This window comes from Chrysemys picta, chromosome 3 (genome assembly GCF_011386835.1).
Source record: "Chrysemys picta bellii isolate R12L10 chromosome 3, ASM1138683v2, whole genome shotgun sequence".
NCBI classification, from domain to species: Eukaryota; Metazoa; Chordata; order Testudines; family Emydidae; genus Chrysemys; species Chrysemys picta.
In genome coordinates, this window is record NC_088793.1 from 154,346,254 (window position 1) to 154,366,500 (window position 20,247).

At 42.1% G+C, this 20,247-nt stretch overlaps 1 protein-coding gene across 3 annotated transcripts in view; it reads right to left on the reverse strand.

Moving 5' to 3' along the window:
* ALK (ALK receptor tyrosine kinase) overlaps positions 1-20,247 on the reverse strand; it is a 587,230-nt gene that overhangs the window by 338,800 nt on the left and 228,183 nt on the right. The window contains exon 1 of one of the 3 annotated variants that reach the window (XM_065589315.1): positions 7,078-7,208. The exons of the other annotated variants lie outside the window; for them this stretch is intronic. The gene's annotated coding sequence lies outside the window, so the exon portion shown is untranslated. Of the gene's footprint in view, positions 1-7,077; positions 7,209-20,247 lie in introns of those variants that run through there. 3 annotated transcript variants of the gene reach the window in all.

The following is a 20,247-nucleotide window of genomic DNA, read 5'->3' on the forward strand; positions in this document are numbered from 1 at the left end:
CTTAGACTCAAGTTAGTTTAAAGTGTCCGAAGTAGCAATTCAGAGAGATTTCCTCTCTAATTACTAGAGGCCATAGTTTTGTTAGTTTAACTTATCGTCTGGAAAAGCAAAGCTCTCCAAAACAAAGGCAGACTAACTTAATCTGATCACCGTTATAAAGCAGCAGTTTTATAACCCTTTGCAAAATTGATAGATTTTTATTCTGAACATAAACTCCATCTTACTACTAAAAGGATTTTATTACCTTTTGCATATTAGTTCAATACTGCACCAGATTAAATTAGAGCCTTAAAAACTATTAACAGTCAATGTTTATTGGGGGCTGTACAGAAAAAAAAAAGTCAAGACAATGAATGGAGCTCTATAAAACAACAGTTTTGAAAAGCAGGGACATGGGAGCAGGCAACAGACGATGGAAGAGGTGGAGGCAAAAAAGTCATCCGGGTTGCAGCATTGAGAAAAGACGTCGGTATGGATCTCTGTAGTTCTTGATTGTCTAAGGTTAGCTAGGGGATATTTCAGTCACTAAAGCAAACCACTGAAATGTGCTTAACTATAAGTATGTGAATATCCCCATCAACGTCAGTGGGACTCCACCTACTAAAAGATATGCATGTGCCTACATGTTTTGTTGCATTAGGGACTAAAACACATGATGAAAGCTTGCTATGAATTATTACAAACCACTGAGTAGAGCTATTCCTATGCTTTGAACAACAGGGTGAAATCCTAACCTAATAAAGTCAATGAGGCCTGATGTCACCCATAATACAGTACTTTGTAGGCATGCAACACATTTCACATAATGTCAGAGCAATTAATGAATGCTCATTAACCAACCATCACAAATTCATACCAATTGTAGTATTATACCCATTTTACAAATAGGTATAGTGAGGCATGGAGAGGTTCAGTAAAATGTTGTATGATTCAAATGAGCCTGTGACCAAAAGTGGAAATGAAATCCTAGAGCCCCAACTGTTAGGCCCTTTCTTTGACTATATCTCACACTGACTCCCAGTGAGTCATTTCTAAGTATCTAAATATAAGATAAAGATTCAGAAATTATTTAAAGCAAAATAAAGATATAAAATCAAGGAGGGCTCTTTTCGCCCATTGACCTTGCAAGGAAATTTCCCCAGGTAACACTCCTTTGTGTACAAGGCAGCTACTCATGTAAATCCCTTCATGCATTTGACAACCTATTTGCTATGACCCTTGCAAACTTTGGCAGAGCTCCAGGAACATCAGCTTGAAAAGGTGAGGGGGAAAAAATAATACACTCCAATCCCTATTAAGGCCCCCACCTATCCCCCAAAAGGGAGCCTAAAGCTTGTATACGTAAGTGAGAAGCATCAGAACTCAGACACACACATAGCCTCATTCACAGCTTGCCCGTGTTACCGTACAGTTAAAGAATAGTGCATGAACTGAATATGAACTCAATATAAAAGACTGTTTTTCCATCCTTACTATTTATGGTTTGTATTGCAGTAGTACCTATAGTCAGAGACTGAGGTGCTGTACATACATAAAAGAAAGACCACCCTTGCCCCAAAGAGCTTACAATCTGAAAAACTGACTTTGAGACTAAGATTTCTATAGCAGAGAGAAAGAAAAGGGGGAAATTTAAATTTCCAGATATTGCCTTCAGTAATGGGAACTAGAACCAGATGCTGTTGTGGCCCAATTCCTAAATAATTCAGTAGCGAGTTTGCTCCCAGCTGAGAAGCACTGAACTGAAAAAAGTAGTTAGTTAATTAAAAACTTAAAATTCAACACTGAAATTAAACCTTCCTAATGACTGACAAAAAAAATTAAATAATTCAGTCTTGCACAGCAGATCAGCTATCATGCATTTTCTCCTTTGTTACGGACAAAGGCAAACAGCAAGTGACTCTCGGGTCCGCCTTTCAGAGAACAGATGAGAGGAGAGGTTGCTTCATCTTGCATTGGGAAGAAGAGGCAACAGAGAAAGCTAAATAGTATGCTTGTTCTGTCAATACAAACAAAGAGGCAGTAGATACACTTTCTAAAGCGGTGGTTCTCAAACTTTTGTACTGGTGACCCCTTTTTCACATAGCAAGCCTCTGAATGCGACCCCCCCCCATAAATTAAAAAAACACACATATATTTATAAGTAAATAAAACACTATTATAAATGCTGGAGACAAAGCGGGGTTTGGGGTGGAGGCCGACAGCTCACGAACCCATGTAATAACCTTGCGACCTCCTGAGGGGTTCCAACCCCCAGTTTGAGAGCCCCCGTTCTAATGGCTTCACCATCCCTATGTGCACATTAATGGGAGAATAAGAAAGGAAGTCTAACGCTGTACCTCTAGTTATCACTTTTCCTTTGAGCATGGTTATTTCATTATGCTCAGCAGGTTAAGAGCTTTAAAATTAAGGAGGCTGACAACAAACGGACACACAGTTTCTGAACTGACTCATTGCTGGAACAGACTGGGCATTGCAACAAGTCAGACTGTGCAGCAACGTCACTATCCTCCTCATCTAACAAGGAGCAGTTACTGAGAGTTATTCCCTTGGAGAATGAGACGTGCAGAAGGAGAAGAGTAAAAATCAATACTATATACTCATCCGCATATCCTCCTGTTTCGTGTCAGGATTTGGCTGTAGAAGTAAAGGCTGCAGTATTGTCAACCCCAAGAGTTAAAAAATCAGGAGTCAGACCCCCTCAAAAAATCATGAGGTTGGCCCTAAAATTCATGTTTAAAAAAAAAAAAATATTTTTTGGCCTTTTCTTATTTTTTGAACTGCCCTATCTACCTCCAGAGCGTGTGCACATGCATGCCTCTCTCTATTACAATTACCAAGTCCCCAGATGTGTACAGTGAGGTGATTCTGTCCCCTACTGCAGACACACGTCACTACCTTCTTCCATCCCTAGGGGCAGCCACTACAGAGTTCCCTTCTCCCCTCTCCCAAGGCTGATGAGGGCACTTCCAGGGGGTTAATCACTCCCTTCTCGAGGCCTAGTGTTACCAGGAGGGAGAGGAGCAGTGAGTAGATTGACCCATTGTTCATGGGGGCTGAGTGTGTCAACTCAAATTGATATTCCAAACATTTAATTCAACCCAAACAAAAAAAATTGTTTGTGTTTGTTTCAGAGAGAAACACAAACAAACAAACATCATTTTGAGTTTGAAATGAAGAAATGTTTAGGGAATTTTTCAGTTTTGGCTACCAAACTGAAAAAACAATTATTCACTCAGCTCTAGCTGGCAGCTCCATATCCACCTTTTCCTACCCAAAAACTGCTGGAGAGCTCTCTCTGCTTCCTGCAGATGCTCCAATTGGTTGCTCCTCCCCAGGATGCGGGGAGAGCAGCCAGAGTGTTTTTCCTCAACAGGGCTGAAATTCATGAAAGAGTTGGAGCTTTTCCCATTGTTGCGAGACTGGCTCCAGCCATGACCAAAACTGCATTACTCATGGGAGAGTTGACGACACTGGGGTTGGGTGTCCCATTTCAGATATAATAGGATGTGCCTGATCCAAGTCACCTGCCAAATTTTGGGGGTGTTCAAAACAGTGATTCTGAAATGAATCTTTGCAATAAGCAGAACAAAACCATTGGATCAAAACATACCTGAGACTGTGGGGACTTTTAAATCTATATCTGAATTTTAGAGAATGTGCTTATCTTTAGAGAAGAGATGACCCAAACCCTCTTCTCATATTAAACATCCAAACTTTTCTGGACATTTGAAAAATCCTCACCCCTCTCCTGTTTTTTTTCCATGCCATGATATATGGGATCATAGTTTTTCTTAGCCAGTGGTTGTTCATTAAAGAAAACAACTGCTTCTACAGACAAATAGGTAGGCTTCACACAGCTTTCATTCCAGATCCGTTTCCTTAATTTACCAGGGTCAACGTCTGTTGGTCACCCTATACAGCATAAAGAGACATCTAGTGTCTATATAATAATCTCTTCAGTTTATCCAAGAGATTTCAGAGAGGAGTTGATCATAGTCTACAAGTATTTACATGGGGAAGAAATTTCTGATAGGTTAAAGTGATGTCTACTAGCAGAAAAAGGCACAATGAGATCCAGTGGTTGGAAGCTGCTGTTTGATATATTCAAAGTAGAAAAAAGGCAACTTTTTAACAGAGAGGGTATTTAACCATTGGAACAATTTACGCAGGGATGTTGTCGATTATTAAAATCAAGAGTGGATCTCTTTATAAAAGATGTACTCTATCTCAAACAGAAGTTATAGGCTTGATGCAGAAATTACTAGGTGAGGTTCTATGGCCAATGGTATGTAGGAGGTCAGACTAGAGCAAGGGTGGGCAGACTTTTTGGCCTCAGGGCCACATCTGGGTATGGAAATTGTATGGCGGGCCATGAATGCCCGGTGGGGGAGGGGGACTCTATAAGGGATGTTACCGAGGTAGGGGGAGGAGGGACTCATGGGGTGTGACACAGGGGGGAGCTCTATAGGGGCAGTACTGGGAACTCTTAGGGGCCCTGCCGGCAGTGACACCAAGGTGGCTGTATCAGGCACTGCCACGGGTGAAGGCACCCTAGCTGGGATGGGTGCGACTCCTGGGTGGTTTCGAGGCTCTTGAGGGTGGGGCCGTAGGATATCGGAAGGGAACTGAGCGTGCTGCCGCATGGGGGAAGAGGTGGGCTGCCGCGTAGGGGCAGGGTTCCAAGCCCAGAAACAATGCAGTGAAGTTGCGCCTGTGCAGTGTGGCTCTGCATGCCGGAAGATGGTGCTCATCAAGGGAATTGTGAGTTGGGGGCTGGGGACCGCCAGGCGGGTGGAGCAAGCCACCGACCCTGGTCCCCAGTGGAAGCTTGAGGGCTGGATAAAAACATCTAATGGTCCAGAAGTGGCCCGCGGGCCATAGTTTGCCCACCCCTGGACTAGATGATCACAACAGTACATTCTGGCTTTAAAATTTAGGAATAAATCGCAAACAGATCATCACAATGGGCTTGGCCAATGCTGGAAATGAAAGACCTTGCCCTTTGAATGTTTTCTAGTCTCACCTACCAGAATTTGGAAGTACTGTATCAGAAATCTCACATGAAGCAAGTTCTCAACTTAATTTTTCTGAGAAACTGTTTGAACTAAATATGCAATACTGGTTAGGTGTGAAGGGGAAAGTTTTTCAGTTTCATGTAAGTCATCAACATTTAACTTTAAGGAACCAAAATTAGACCAAGACAACCACAAAAAGAACAACGTGATCATGGTGCGTTAGTGAAGGGAAGAGTGCGGAGAAAGACACTGGCAAACGTTGGGTAGAAGAACTGAATAGGCAAAATTTTCAAAAGCCTCAAAGTGCCATAGGAGCCTAAGACCAGACTTTCAAAAGGCCTTAGGTGCCTAACTCACTGAGGCATTTAACATTTTGTATGGTCAAAACATTATACAATCATTGTCAGATTAATCCTCAAAACATACCAACTCCATTTTACAGAGGGGAACACTGAGACACAAAGGTGCAGTGACTGCCCAAAGTCATGCAGTAAACAGTGGCACAGCCAGGATTAGTAACAAACTTGGCTCCCAATCTTGTGGTTATTCATTCACACAATATACATCATTTGAGTTGATTAGTTTCACATGATTCTTGTTGGCTAGCTATTTAATTAATATATGTGTTTTAATTCTCTATGTAGTGGACTGGAGTTGGAAAGTCCTATAGAAATGGCACATATGAAGGAGGGGTTGGAAAAGACATCCAATTGTTTATTATTGTTTATATTTCCATACTGTAGGAACCCCAGTTATGGACAAGACTGCTTTGGGCTAGGCACTGTACAAACAGAACAAAAAAGACAGTCCCTGTTCCAAAGAACTTGCAATATAAGTATAAGATGAGAGGTGATACAGACAGATGAGGGAATACAAGGGCACAATGAGACAATATTGGCCATATCAATATTGAATTTTACAGTACGAGGAATCAGTTCCACAAATCAAAATGTTTGCCCTGTAATACAGTCATATTTCCTGCCCATCAGACTGAGAACCCTGAGCCTATCTTGTCATTGTTTGTTTCCCTTATTTGGGATATATCATGACTAAATTAGAAAATAAAATCTTCGGGGAAGGGACCACTTTAAAATTCCTAGCACACTTTTGAGCTCTGTGCAAAACTAATAACCTCACTAAAATATCAAGGCCACTACTTTTTCCAACACGTGAAACCATATCCTGCTCTCTTGACACAGGCAAACCCCCTGGGGTTCAATGTAGGTTTTGCATGAGTAAAGACTGCAGAAGTTCAGGCCTTTGATGAACATTATGGATTAAAGACTGTATATCTTTCACTCTGAAACATGAAAACTTAGCCTTGGGGAGATTCGCCCACCAAATGGGACATGCTGTTCATTTGCATCTGCTATAATCCTGCCTTTAGGATGCTCTTTAAATCAATTCCACTTTTACAAAGTGATTTTTTTTCCCAATAATGAACTTGGGGGTCATACAGCCCTGAATGCAGGGACAACCTTTCCCTAGAATTCAATTAAGTAGAATTGATTGTAGTCAGTCCAAACTTTTTCCCCCCTCCCCTTCTCTCTTTAAATCTATAAAAAGAATATGAAAAGGGACACACACAGGAAGTCTCCCCACACCGAAGTACAAAAGACCACTGAGAGTCAAAACTAGAAAGCTGTGGACATTATGCTTCTTTTAAAGATACTGACTCTTCTAACTATACTTAGTCACTTTCCATTCTTTCTGAAATTATGTAAGGAGATACATTCATGTGTTCAGACTCTCCATTCTGCTAGCTTATCTTTCGCTCACTGACATTCTAAGTTTGGCCTCAGATGCTTCAAGATAACACGAACTGCTGACTTATTCAAAGGGCCCTGTTAGAAGGGGCATCACCACCTCCCGAGCACCCCCTTACACCTAAGTGTGGGTCTGCTGTGGCCTGCCTCAGTTCCACCCACTCCTTAAGTAGGTAACAGTGATGTCACTTGAGCAGCCCAGTCAAGAAGCCAAGCACTCTACTTTACAGGGGTGTCTCTCCCTTTATTTAAGCCTTCTGAATGGAGCACTTGTACAAGGGTTTAAAGACTCTTACCTCAGAGAAAAAAAGTCCACAACAAAAGTCTCTAAGTTCCAGCAGCAGCTCCTTCAGCTGTAAGGCCTCAGGCTTCTCCCCTGCTGGAGAGCTCTGCAGTCTTTCCCCTACTTGTTCAGGGTCTCTCCCAGGTCTCCCTGCCCAGAGAGCTTCTGCCTAGTGCAGGCAACTCCCTAGGAACTCCCTTTCCTCCAACTCTGGAGCTTCCTTTCTCCTCAAGAGACTTTTATTAACTTCCTTACTTAATTAACTGCCTTCCTTCCAGCTGTGTAGACAGTTAACTATCCCCAGGTGGACCTGGGTTGGCTCACTCCCTTCAGTGAAGCCTGTTCATCAATAGACTGGGCATCTGACACCCCTGTGACAGACTCTTACCAAATGTTAGTTCTATACCCCAACTCGGTAATTGTAACCAGCAGATAACAGGACTGACACAAGGTGACTGGATGACAGAGTGGCTTAGACATAGCAGATGAAGCCTTTCGCTACTGGTTCAAATTCAAGCCAGTACTTGGTAGAGTTTGAAAGTTGTTTCTATCTGACAATTATTTTCAGTTAGTGGCCTCACGCCACGCTCCTTGTTGGTACAGGAGCAAGATGCATTGGTAAGGCAGCGTAAGTGATGCTTGCACTACTGCCGCCGTGCTGTACTTGTTCTGTAGATACACACAGAACTTCACCATCAGACTAGCACCTTTCCCCAGGATTAAATTTGCAAACTCCTATCCCTGTATAAAAGGAACACAACCCTAAAGAGTGACTCCTTGGAAATTTAAAGAGACACTGGGTAAAATTTTCAAAAGCAAAGTCACTTAGGAACCTAAATCCCACTGATTTACAGTGCCTAAGGAGTTTAAGTCTCTCTGCATGACAATGAGAATTAAGCTCCTAAATTACCTCGAAGCTTTTGAAAATGTTGCCCAGTGTCTTTTTTTTTTTTTAATAATTTTGTTACTAGTATGATAGATTATTAAAATAGAAGGGATTGTACAATCTAATTTACTTTTACACCATTTATGCTGTTTGTTTACTTTTTGCATTTCATTCAGAAGATGCATTTCCTTTGTCTCTCCAGCCCACTTCACTTTCCTGTTCTGATGCACTAGCAAAAGACTACAAAGACTTGGGGCACAAGGAGGACATTTAAATCCAAACAAGATGCTATTTTTATTGGCTTTCAAACAAAAAACTTCATGCAACATTTCTATCAATCCTACGTTTGGTAAAACCTTGTTTATACAAAGCCTCATTTCTGGGGCTAAATCAACCTGACAGTCTCCCTTTGAGGGTGGAAAAATAAACTACGATAGGAATAAGCAAGTAGTGGCAGCGGTGATGTAAACTATAACACAGCGATGAAGAGTAAATACCGAGTTCTCCTATTTCTTGCGATATCTAACCCTGTGGGATTTACCACAGTTGCTCCTTGATAGACTCCACTCTGCACAGTCACAGGCTATGGGCTGTTATGCAATTCCGGGTAGTGATTCCAGAAAGGATGTCTCCCACAACCTAAGTTTCATCTCTGTCCCCTTATTGCTTTCAGTGTAAATGTTGCAAGATCTTATGCAGTAGTAACTCAGTGCTGACACCATGTCACCACTAAGGCACTCAAAACTCAAGAAAGATGTTGATCAATTGGAATTATATTGGGGAAGTTTATGGCCTGTGCTATACAGGAGGTCAGACTAGATGATCACAATTGTCTCTTCTGGCCTTGGAATCTATGACCAAGTCTATATCAGCGCACATATGCCATGCAGGTCAGTGTGCACGTTTTACAGTTCCTGTGGGCAACGTTTCTTATGGCAACTGGAAGGTTTTCCAGATACTCCATAAGTCCTTTTTAAACAGCATAAGGACAGATCTTGCTGGCTAACTACAACTGCTGTGTTAGTGTTCATGTGTGCTGCAATGTAGTAATAGGTGCACCTATTATCTCTTGAGTGCCCTCCATTGCTTATTTATGTGTTATTAGTACTACTTCAAACAGGAAAGGCCAATTTGACCACTGTAGGCCAGAATCCTTAATGGATATGAATGAGTGCTAAGTAAATAATAGTGGGTTATTAGTAGCAAAGCTCAAGTTCTCTGTCCTTCCTTACAATAAATAAATACTGCATAAACTATACAAGCAAACATTTGTCACGCTGACCCTTGGTCTTTAAGGATGCACTACAAGCGGGGGTACACTTTTCCGATTGGTAGCTACACTGCAGAACTAGCTTTGCATTTCAGCACCCCATGGCGGGGAGGGCTAGCTCAGAGCATTGGCCTGCTAAACCCAGGATTGTGAGTTCAATCCTTGAGGGGGCCACTTAGAGATCTGGGGCAAAATCAGTACTTGGTCCTGCTAGTGAAGGCAGGGGGCTGGACTCGATGACCTATCAAGGTCCCTTCCAGTTCTAGGAGATAGGATATCTCCATTAATTTATGGGCAAACCTTTTCCATCTCCACAAATCAGAAGGAAACTATCAGACCCATACATTTGGTCAACCCAATCGTCTGGGATCAAAATATTGCTGCATCCCTCATTTTGGACAGTTGATAGACTTTATTCCCTTTCCACTGCTTTGGCAGTTTCCCTTTAAACGCTTGCCTTGAAGGGAAACAGCCTTCCTCTTCTAGCAGCATTAGGCATTGAACAGCTAGAAGGGATACGATTCCCACAAGTAAAACAATATAGTTATCCTTGATTCCTGGCATTCTTACAAGAGAATCAGCTGAATGGGCAGCAGAGAAGGATAGTGGCAGATGGAGACAACCTAAGCACTGATAGAACATAAAAGGCATGTTCTATTAGCTGGTTTCCATCTCTTCAGAATTCTATTTGGAATTAGAGGCGAGACCAGGAGTTTTATAGATGCCATAGAAGATGGAGAAATCTGGCTGAGATCCTAATAACCCCCACTGAAAAACTGACTGAGGCAAAAATCCAAGCACTCCTGAATGCCAAGCCAAAGATTCTGGCCCTGATGCAGAGGGACCAACTCTTGATATCCTATACTGTTACAATACTGGGATTTCCCAGACTGCAAGCAAAATGAATGCTTAGAAGCATGTTTTATATATGTCTACTCTACAGTCATTTTAATAAGCATGCACAGGAGATTGTATTGAGACTAGCAGGGGCTTTTAACCAAATACTCTGAAGGGACATGGGAACATTGTTTAAAATGAATAAGTCCTCAGAGTTCTCTTCACTAACTCAAAGCCTTGTTGCCAATGTGAATAGAAAGACCAAGGCCTGAATGTACTATAGAGATGGAATGACCATCTCACTCCTAGAGGTGGGACCTCCAGATCAGGTTTGAGGCACAATGGCAGGGCAGTGTAGGGAAGCATGCACTGTTGCTTCCTATCCTGTACCTGTCTGGTGCACAAATAGATGACTTTGGTTTGCAGGGCTGTCAGTTTGGACTCCCGAGCACAACTCATGCATGCACACACCAAAGGAATAATAGCACCAAACACTTTCAGCACCATCCAGAAGCTAAGGCAATGGTGTATATGTTCATTTTTTTCATATAGCACATTCAATTTTAAAGATTAAAATAGAATTTTATAGTCCTTAGCAAATGAATCACAGAAACCATGGAAAGCCTCTGAAATGAGTGAATGACTTCCCTTAGTTTGGAACAGTAAACAGCTATAACGTGGTAACTGTCTTTCGTCACCACCCAGCATGACAGGCCAAGAAAATTGTGTTCCTTGCTCTCTAAGGAAATACAGTAAGCCAGCCACATACAGCTGGATGGAAATCTGATCACAGGATAGTTCTCATTTCACATAGAAGCAATGGCAGACTGGAATGACTATTCTTTATAAGCATCAACTGCCTGCTTGGCATTATACAAAATACAGGAAGTGCTTCAGATGCAGTGGTGCTGCATGACAGAGGAAGCCAATGACAGAAGCTAAGACTCTTGTCCTGAAGTGCTTACAATGTAGACACCCAACACAAAGTGTGCCAGGAAACCCACAGAAAAAAAAAAAGCTATCTTGGACCTTCTTTTCGAGGGGGGGAGAAATGAGTTTTGAGGAGGGATATGAGTGACTGGCCTACCTGAGATAGGAAGAGAGTTCAAAGTGTAAGACAAGAGTGAGAGAATAGGAGGAGGTGAAGAGGGATTCACCAGCAGGAACAAGGTGGACTAAATATTTTGTTTCCTTTATGATGCAGAATTATATCTGGACAGTGAAGGTAAGCGTGAGCAACTAATAACTATACAGTTAATGGACTGGGCTGAGCTTGTAACAATGTAAAGCTCGGAGAAATCTGAAGAGACACTTTTTGTCAAGATTGAGCAGTCCAACAAAAAGTAAAACTCCAGCACTGCACAATCACACATTGAGCAGGGATAAGTATTTGTGCGCTCACCCACACGCACAGAAAGTAAAAAATGCAGTGGAAACTCAGTTTGACTAAGCTCTTGTGGAACATAAAGTTTGTAAAATTGGGGCAGGGAAAAGGTGAAATGTAAAATAAACCACAAAGATGACAGTAAGTGGAAGTATTGTAAATTCATTCACAGTTAATATCAAGCACAATTCATTCAAATATTCTGTACCTCCTCTTGTCAAAATGTATCTCAGCCTAATTAAAATCTAGTTCAATTAAAATCTAATGGTTCTCTACATGATTGTATATAACTAAAATATGAAATCTATAACACATGTTGGCTTCTTTTGATAATTTATTTTCTCTGCTGCCTTCATACAGAGTTGCTTTAATCAGAGAAGCTGCACATAGACTTGTCCCTTTGCTTCTTTAGCCAAGAAGAGTATTTCCCAGCATTCAAGGGCATACTCCAGCACCTGCTGAGGTGTCAATGGCAAACTTCCAATTGTCTTCAATAAAAGTAGGATCAGGTCTTTTTAGTGGTCACTGCATTTAGGATTGCATTCAATGGCTCTCAAACTTTTTCATACTGTAAACCACTGTTTAAGATACTTTTCCTTGCAACCCCAATCCCAGTATCTTCCTGCCGCTTCTCAAAATAAAGCATCACTGAGAAACAGTGTTAAGGAGACAAGATGATATAGTGTATTGCAATGGGTGGGGCTGGTCAAAAACTGTCAAAACTTTTTCAATGGAAAGCGAGGTGAATTTTTTTTTCCTGAAAGGTGTTTCCTTTCCATGGAAAGTTTGTTTGTTTATGTTTGAAAAACTGAACAGCCAAAAACAAAACAGTGGCGGTGATGACTATGATGTAACTCCCATGATGCAAAGCCTTTCCTCACCAAGAGGTGAGACCATGTAGTTGAGAAGAGATGTAGTCTGACTAGGGAGCCCAGTCTACACGGGAGAATGGGCACATGAAGCACCTGAGCTACAAATCCCATGGAACACCACAATGCATTTTGGAATAAAAATATTTTGTGTTTTGGCCACAACATTTTGGATTTAGATTTTCCATTCAAGAGTCAACATTTTCTATGAAAAAAATGTGGAACAGCTCTATCAATGGGTCACTTGCTTGGTTACGTCCTCACTATAGTGCCTGCAGTACTGTTGATACTATACAAATAATAATGCCACAATTCAATCCTTGGCCACTTGAGACTTCTGTTAAGAGTGCCAATTATGGCAGTGAGTTTTTGTCATGTGGATACTTACCCAGTAGCAACTGGGTTGCAACCACAATTATTTCACACCATTCTAAAGCCATCAGCTGGCAGATTTTGGTCCTTGTAATTCAGGTTTTCTTCATTTAATCTGTCTCTTTCTCCCCTGTTGCTTCATATCCTACCCACCTTTCCTTTATAGCCAGGCTGCAAAAGCCCATGGTGTTGACTTTCAGCGTGATGCTGCTGCTTCAGTAACACAAGCAGCAAGAAATGTCTCTCTCTGCACCCAGGTGCCAGTGGACACTTCTCTAATTCTGCCAGGTACAGAGAACAATCACAGGGTGCCATCAAAATTTAAAAGGAAAATTACCATAACCATTTTACCATTCTTCCTTAATGGGACATTTACCCAGGATTCCACAAAGAAATCTCTTAGACAACTGAAAAAATAAAAGACACCTTTAATCACTATCAGCCCCCCCTTCTCACTCGCTATAATGAACGCACCACTCTCCTTCCAACCTGAATATGGATCTCTCCTTTTCCATCAGTAAAAGAACTATCCAGATGGTTCCCTCCATCTCTTCTAACATACAATTTCTCTCTCTCACACATACACACATACCCCTACCTGCCTCTCAGCTAGTTCTCCTCTTGGCCTTCCACTCCCATGAAACACAACACCCAGTAGCCAGAGACGAACTGAAGGAGGTGCAGATGGGGAGTGAGAGTCTGGTAAAAGGAAAAGTTTTCAGCAGCACACAGACAAGTTGGGGATGGGGAAAAACTCCCTCTAAACAACAAACCTGACCCTCCCACCTCCAGAGTAGCACCTCCTAGATCCACAATTCCCAAACCCTTAAATAAGATAATTCCCAGGTAACATTCTCCTGAAAACTAGCCCGTTTTCTAAAGGTTAAAACTTCTCAGTCATATGCATCTTCATTTAGTTCTACTCCAGTCTATGGATGTTACACAAACACTGTATTTTAGGCTTTAGGCAAAGGCATTACTTTACCAAGCTATTTGTCAATGTATCTTATTCTATGCAAGCATATACAGCTGGTCTATATTAAAAACACCCTCGGGTTTTTCAGGCAAACTACCGTCTTGCCACTCAGCTCCTGTTATCTTACTGTGCTTGGTACACTCACGTCAACAGGCGATTACTTTGTACTACCTTGATAACAAGCTGATTATCCAAACGTCTGAAAAAATGGCCTTCTGTAAAATTACATTGCAGCTAATGAAGAACAGATGCTTCCCTTAAAGGAAAAAAAAATACAGAAACCTGGCTATCAGGCATGCACTGGTATCTGGATAGCACTGTGAAATTACAAAGGATTGAAATCCCAGAAATTATGAGTGTCTACTTTGGCTGTTGGGAAATTACTCACATAGAAGTCACCTCAAATCCAATAAGCTTGCCGCAAAGTTTCATTGTAATTGAGATTATAACTCTTACTTTAATCACTGCAGGAAAAAATACAAAAACACATGCACCAGACAAAACTCTAATTGGGGATAATAAGAAAGATGAATAACATATGGCTCTTTGTGTAGGTGCAAAGACTTTGTAATTTCTAAATTAAATTAAAGGGGAAAAAAACCTCAGAGATGTGGTCATGAACAGAATACCCAAATTGTGGCAAACACAAACAAAACCTTTTTAAATTTAAACTAAACTAAAGTCAAGTCTATGATTTTGAACAGCAATTATTTAGGCAAGATGTGTGCTGATTTGGGAAATCTGTAGTTTCGGAATTCTGGTTGACATTGTGAAGCTATTATGAAATTGCTGTATCAAGGAAAGCCCCTGTTTCTATGTGTCCGCCATCACTGACAAGACTTTAAAGTACATCACTCCCAGATCAGGGACAATAGCCCATTGTTAAGGACTATCAGCCCCTGAGTAGGTCTTACCTGGGGAGAATAAGAAAGTAACTGCATCCTAGTGGAAAACACTTCTTTCCAACTTCCCTCAGTAGGAAGGGTGGGGGATTGAAGAATGGAAAGTTAGCAGCAGCGAAACAAAACTAAGACATCAATGTGATGATGCTAGCCTTTAAGAAAGACTTACCGGGAGAAGACAATGATGCACAGGAAGTTTTGGCCAACAAAGGGGGAAAGGCAAGATCAGTCAAGGTCAGAGATGGTGAGGGACAGAAGGCTCCATGTTTCAGAACACAAGTCAAACACTGCAGCAGCAGGACTGTGAACAGCCCCAGATGATCCTGGCCCAGTCCAAAGGATGCTATAGGCAGGGACATGCATGTAGGGTGTGTGTGTGTGAGAGTATCATATGATTCAGTAAAGAGCAATGAATTTAGAATCCTGTGCAACATCTCGTTGTGTATTATGTTACACTATTCATGTGCCCCTTGAAGAAGTAAACTGTAGGCCCAGAATATCCATGTAGCTGGAGGTGTAGGACAGTGTGTGTTTAAGCTATGAGGGGTGAGGAAGTCTGAGGGGACTCCACGGGTTCTCAGAGCTGAACAATGGGCCATGGGGTTGCAGCTCTCAGGAGGAGGTGCTAAACAGAGAATCTGCACCCCAAGACTGTGCTTAGAAGTCCCAAAATAGGAACAGGGCATTGGCTCTGTTCAGACTCTGGAGGCTTAAAACATCTGGGGATTCAACAGTTGGATCCACTGATAGCAGCCTCATGAATAGGGCCCAATCAAATTCAGAGCCTTGAAAAATGTGTCATGGACCATGAAATCTGGTCTCCCCTGTGAAATCTGGCTATTGAAGGGGGGTTGCAGGATTGCCACCCGTACTTCTGAGCTGCCTTCAGAGCTGGCCAGCCAGAGAGCGGAGAGCAGTGGCTGCTGGCTGGGAGTCGAACTCTGAAGGCAGTGCCAGCAGCAGCACAGAAGAGAGGGTGGTATGGAGGTGGGGTTGTCACTTTTTACAGTGGGCAGGGCCAGCTTTATGGGTGGGTGACATGGGCAACCACCCAGGGCACCATGGTCAAACCCCCCCCCCCCCCACACACACACACAGCCAGCCCAAGGCCCCTTTAACCTCCAAGTGCTGGGCCCAGAGCCAGAGGTGCCCCAGTCAGGGGCTCCTACTGTGCATGGGGCTCCAGCTGCTAGTCCTAGCTGGGTGTGGGGGGGCGGGGGGGGTTCCTCTTCCCCTGCATGGGCTGATCCTTGGAATGGGTCAGACTCACCTCTGGAAACTTCCCCCCGCTGCAGGAAACTCCGCGGTTGCTGGCTGGGAGCCTAGTTCTGAAGGCCCAGCAACACAGAAGAAGGGTGGCAATATCGCTTCCCCACTGCAGCAGCCTTGTGACCACTCCCCACAGTTACAACACCATATTTAAATATCTGAAACTGTGAAATTTAAGATTTTAAAAATTCTATGATTGTGAAATTTATCCAAATGGACTGTGAATTTGGGAGGGCCATATTCATAAGTGACCAAGAGGGAGCACGCAACTGGACCAATGACAGCATAAACCTGAGAAAATTGGGTAATATATAACATAAGAATTAACATCTTGCACTTCTGTAGCACCCTATATCCAAGAATCTTAAAGAGTGCTTTATAAAGCATTAATTCCTCAACACCTCTTTGTTGCAGGCGAGTGATAAATAGGGATTCACTTGACCTAGCACTAAAAGGCAACCATCTCTGAAGTGAAAAGCAATAGCTGTTTAATAGTGCTCAGTAACACTACACAATAGTTTAGGATGTGAAGTGAAGAAGAATTTTGTCTCCAATTAAAATAGAGGATTTACTGGAGAGGGAGGAATAAAACTGGCTCCCATTCCAGGATCTTAACAACTTCTTGCTTCTGGCATGATGGAATAATCTACTGCACAGGGAAAGTTTGTCTGTGTGGGAGACGGAGCCTTCTTGGAGACTGGTCCATGATTGGAACTCAAATACTCAGAAACTAAGAATGACGACATACCTCACCACTCTACACTCCAAATGCAAAGCCCACTTCTTGTACTGTGCCTCCACAAATAACAACATGTATTACATTAGCTTTACACACATGCGCCTTTTCCCCTATGGACAGGATTAGAGAACAAACCACACAACAGATGCTAGTACTTTGTGTAGCTTAGCTTCGGAAGGAGCTCAGACACTGTGGTGATGGAGTGCAATGTAAGTACCTGAGCAGAACAAAGGAGAATGAACGTCACTAAATGTTAAATATAATCTGAACCTAATCACAGAACGCTGAAGTTTGCCTATTGCTGAGCTCCCCATCCAACAAATCCCCTTTTGTGCTTTGTTTAGCCTAATTGTTTAAAGAAGCTTAAACAAATAAGTAACCTGAAATGAATCTTTATGAAGCAAAACTGAGTTTATTAACAGGTAAACAGCAGCATGCCTCTAGGGGACCATACTGCCGCCAGTAAAACTCTCATTATCCTTCTAAATTCTGTTTACTAAATAAATGAGATTAATTACATTTATATGTTAAATAAATAAGTAAAGAACCAACTTATTTATTCCATGTTCATCAATATCATCAGTCACAAAGGCACGTGTACTCCTACCAGAGGTAAGAGGGGATGATGGATGAACCTTGCAGACCTGGCTCTGTTGGGTACCTAGGGGAGTTCTTATAGTGGATGCCATTCCTACATGGATCTCACCCTCTATTCTAGCCATTACTGCACATCTGCTTCTCTTGTTGCATCTACACTCTCCCACTCCGCTCATCTACCATTTTACAATTCCTCTATCTCCACCATGAGATTTTCCCACCTTCCATCTGACCTGGCTTCCTTGCTGCTATTTCCTCATTACATCCAACTGCCTCAAATTCCTTCATACATCCATTCTCCCTCCTGTTGCTAATTTCCCTATCTATCCTACCTTTCCATTGCTGCTTCCTGACCTTCTGTGATGCTAATAGCAAAGGGCACACCCTACATACTGTTGTCAGAGTATTTAGCCAAACAGCATCTTCTGAGGTATTATATAAAAAAAATGGTGACACACTGGTCATTAATATTATTGCATGATGTATGTACAGTTGGTGTGTGAAGAATTATGTATGTGTGCTGGAAATATTGTCTTAAAATCGGTTTCAGAGGCAGTGGATAAAAGAATCTCATCTTAGACAAAAGAATGTGGATTTACCTGTCTGGGTCAAGCTTTGTTAGTTGAGAGGACAATGAAAGTACATTTACATATAAGTCAAACAAAACACTCAAGCTAACAAGTGGGGGAGGAAACAGTTTAGTGAGCACACCAGGCTGCAGATTCTGCACACCATGGAAGATTTCCTGGCTCTTAAGCCAAGGCAATGGGCTTTGGAAAATAGAAGGGAAGAAAAGAGACATTCTAGTTATCTATTCCTTAGGGACAGGGTGACCGTGTGTCTCATTTTGGCCAGGACAGTCCCTTTTTTAAGTCCTGTCCCAGCCATCCCGACATTTTTTGACCGAAGTGGGCATTTGTCCCGTTTGCTCTTGCCAATTTGATCAATTGGCAAGAGCAAACAGGACAAATGCCCACTTTGTCAAAAAATTAGTGTGCACGAGAAATGTGGGGGTGGGGAGGAGCAGTGATGCCAGCCTCAGCCTTGCGGGAAGAGACAGGGGGCTCAGGCCAGCCCTGCGCAGGGTGGGGCATCAGGCAAGTGGCTCAGGCCAGCCCCACAGAGCAGGGTGGGCGCATGGGCTAGCCCCACATTGTGTCCCATTTTCCCTTTTTGGAAATATGGTCACCCTACATAGGGAACCAAGAGGACAGCACCCTCTGATTCCTGCGAAAAAAGGATCTCCTGGCCTGGAGGACTAAAAACACTGGTAACTTGATGTAATTGAGAAAACTCCTTAGGCAAAGATTGTAACGTACACTTCTGAAATGTCCCTAGCCTCTGTTTGCCAGAAGCTGGGAATGGGCGACATGGGATGGATCACTTGATGATTATCTGGCATTGGCAACTGTTGGAAGACAGGATACTGGGCTAGATGAACCATTGGTCTGACCCAGTATGGCCGTTCTTATGTTCTTATGTAAATAGAACAGGAGTACTTGTGGCACCTTAGAGACTAACAAATTTATTAGAGCATAAGCTTTCGTGGACTACAGCCCACTTCGTATCTAAAAACATCTTACATACTGAAGGAACAAGAAAGAGGAGACATCTTTACTACAGAAGATGACAGCAGAGGTGGAAAGATATAATGTTCACAACAAAACCAGAAATGTTCAAAATCTGGGCATTTCCCCATATTTCATTGTGAAATCAACACTATTCTCTTCACATGCTAAAATAGCACCGTTTTGAAACAAAAAATATTCACACTGTGCAATTTTGTTATTTCACACATTTTTGCAGGTATTTTCAATATTTTCCCTAAAAAGAAATATTGGGGGACAGTGGAAGCAAAAATAAGAGAAAGCAATTTGGAAATAATGGTTCCTACAAATATGTCTAATTTCATGTACAGTTTGTTTCCTTCTTCAGAAATGGTCTCATGTCCTGTAGTCACATTGTTGTGTGCTAAAATGGTAGATAAATTATTGTAGAACCCTATAGCAATTTAAAAAAAACATGGCAGGAAGGTAAACTAGAGATAAAGCCAGCAATTACATTTCCAGAGAGAAACCTCATTATATTGAAACAATCAATCCCCACACCGGGTTAGAGTTACATGTGAACTCCTAGCCCTCAAGAACAAAACATACAGACATTACGTTTGACAAAAGACTACACAATAATAAACAGATTATTAGAGTCAGACAAGTTGGGAATTGAAATCTCCTTCAGCAACACCTCAAAATCATGAAACACTACTGCACAAGGGATGGAAGAACAGGAATATAAAGGAGCACTTAACAGAACAGAGGTACAGGGGGGGAAAGGTGAAGAGATGGAAGAGTACTAAACAAAACAATATTCTAGTGAGCCATTCTTGAGACTCAGTTCTAAAGCAGTTTTCATGATAGCGCACAAACTGGGACAATAAGAAGAACAGGAGGACTTGTGGCACCTTAGAGACTAACAAATTTATTAGAGCATAAGCTTTCGTGGACTACAGCCCACTTCTTCGGATGCATATAGAATGGAACATATATTGAGGAGATATATATACACACAGACAGAGAGCATAAACAGGTCTCTGTCTGTGTGTATATATATCTCCTCAATATATGTTCCATTCTATATGCATCCGAAGAAGTGGGCTGTAGTCCGCGAAAGCTTATGCTCTAATAAATTTGTTAGTCTCTAAGGTGCCACAAGTCCTCCTGTTCTTCTTTTTGCGGATACAGACTAACACGGCTGCTACTCTGAAACTTTTCATGGGACAATAAGAGTCTCCAGGGAATTTCTCCCCATCCTCAGATCTGCAGAATGTTTGAACAGGGTAAATTTCTGTGCTCTTTGGTCTTGTGCTTAATTTTTTTTTTAAACAGCAATCATCACTGTAGGACACAAGGAGGATCATTTAAATTATTTGCTATAGAAGAAGCATGGCCCAATGTTTAAAATTAGGTACAAGGCCTGACCCAAAGTCCACTGAAGTCAATAGGAGTTTCACACACATGCACCCCCTCATTTCCTGAAGTCACTCTATGGCACCCTGCCTCTGTTTGCCCCTCTATGAAAGCCC